This window comes from Sinocyclocheilus grahami, unplaced genomic scaffold (assembly GCF_001515645.1).
Source record: "Sinocyclocheilus grahami isolate Dianchi unplaced genomic scaffold, SAMN03320097.WGS_v1.1 scaffold515.1, whole genome shotgun sequence".
NCBI lineage: Eukaryota > Metazoa > Chordata > Actinopteri > Cypriniformes > Cyprinidae > Sinocyclocheilus > Sinocyclocheilus grahami.
Window position 1 is genome coordinate 456,069 of NW_015505694.1, and position 227 is coordinate 456,295.

Consider the following 227-nt stretch of genomic DNA (forward strand, 5'->3'; position numbering starts at 1 on the left):
AAGTGAAAAAGAAAAAGTCATTGTATAATTTACAGTGAAAAACTGTAAATTGACACTCCCAGAATTCCTTGCATGACACTTCACATTTTATGTTTTTTTGTTGAAATAACATGATTCTTCTTAGGTTTTTCTTATCAGTTGTGTACATTAGGGTTTAATCGTACACCTAATGTTGTTAAATGAATGTTTATTGCATTATAGCTCTTTTGCACTAATTCTTGTAAATT

General features: G+C 28.2%; 1 protein-coding gene across 1 annotated transcript in view; it reads right to left on the reverse strand.

The window, feature by feature from the left end:
- LOC107554826 (glycine receptor subunit alpha-2-like) overlaps nucleotides 1–227 on the reverse strand; it is a 22,142-nt gene that overhangs the window by 2,670 nt on the left and 19,245 nt on the right. The gene's annotated exons all lie outside the window — the stretch shown is intronic.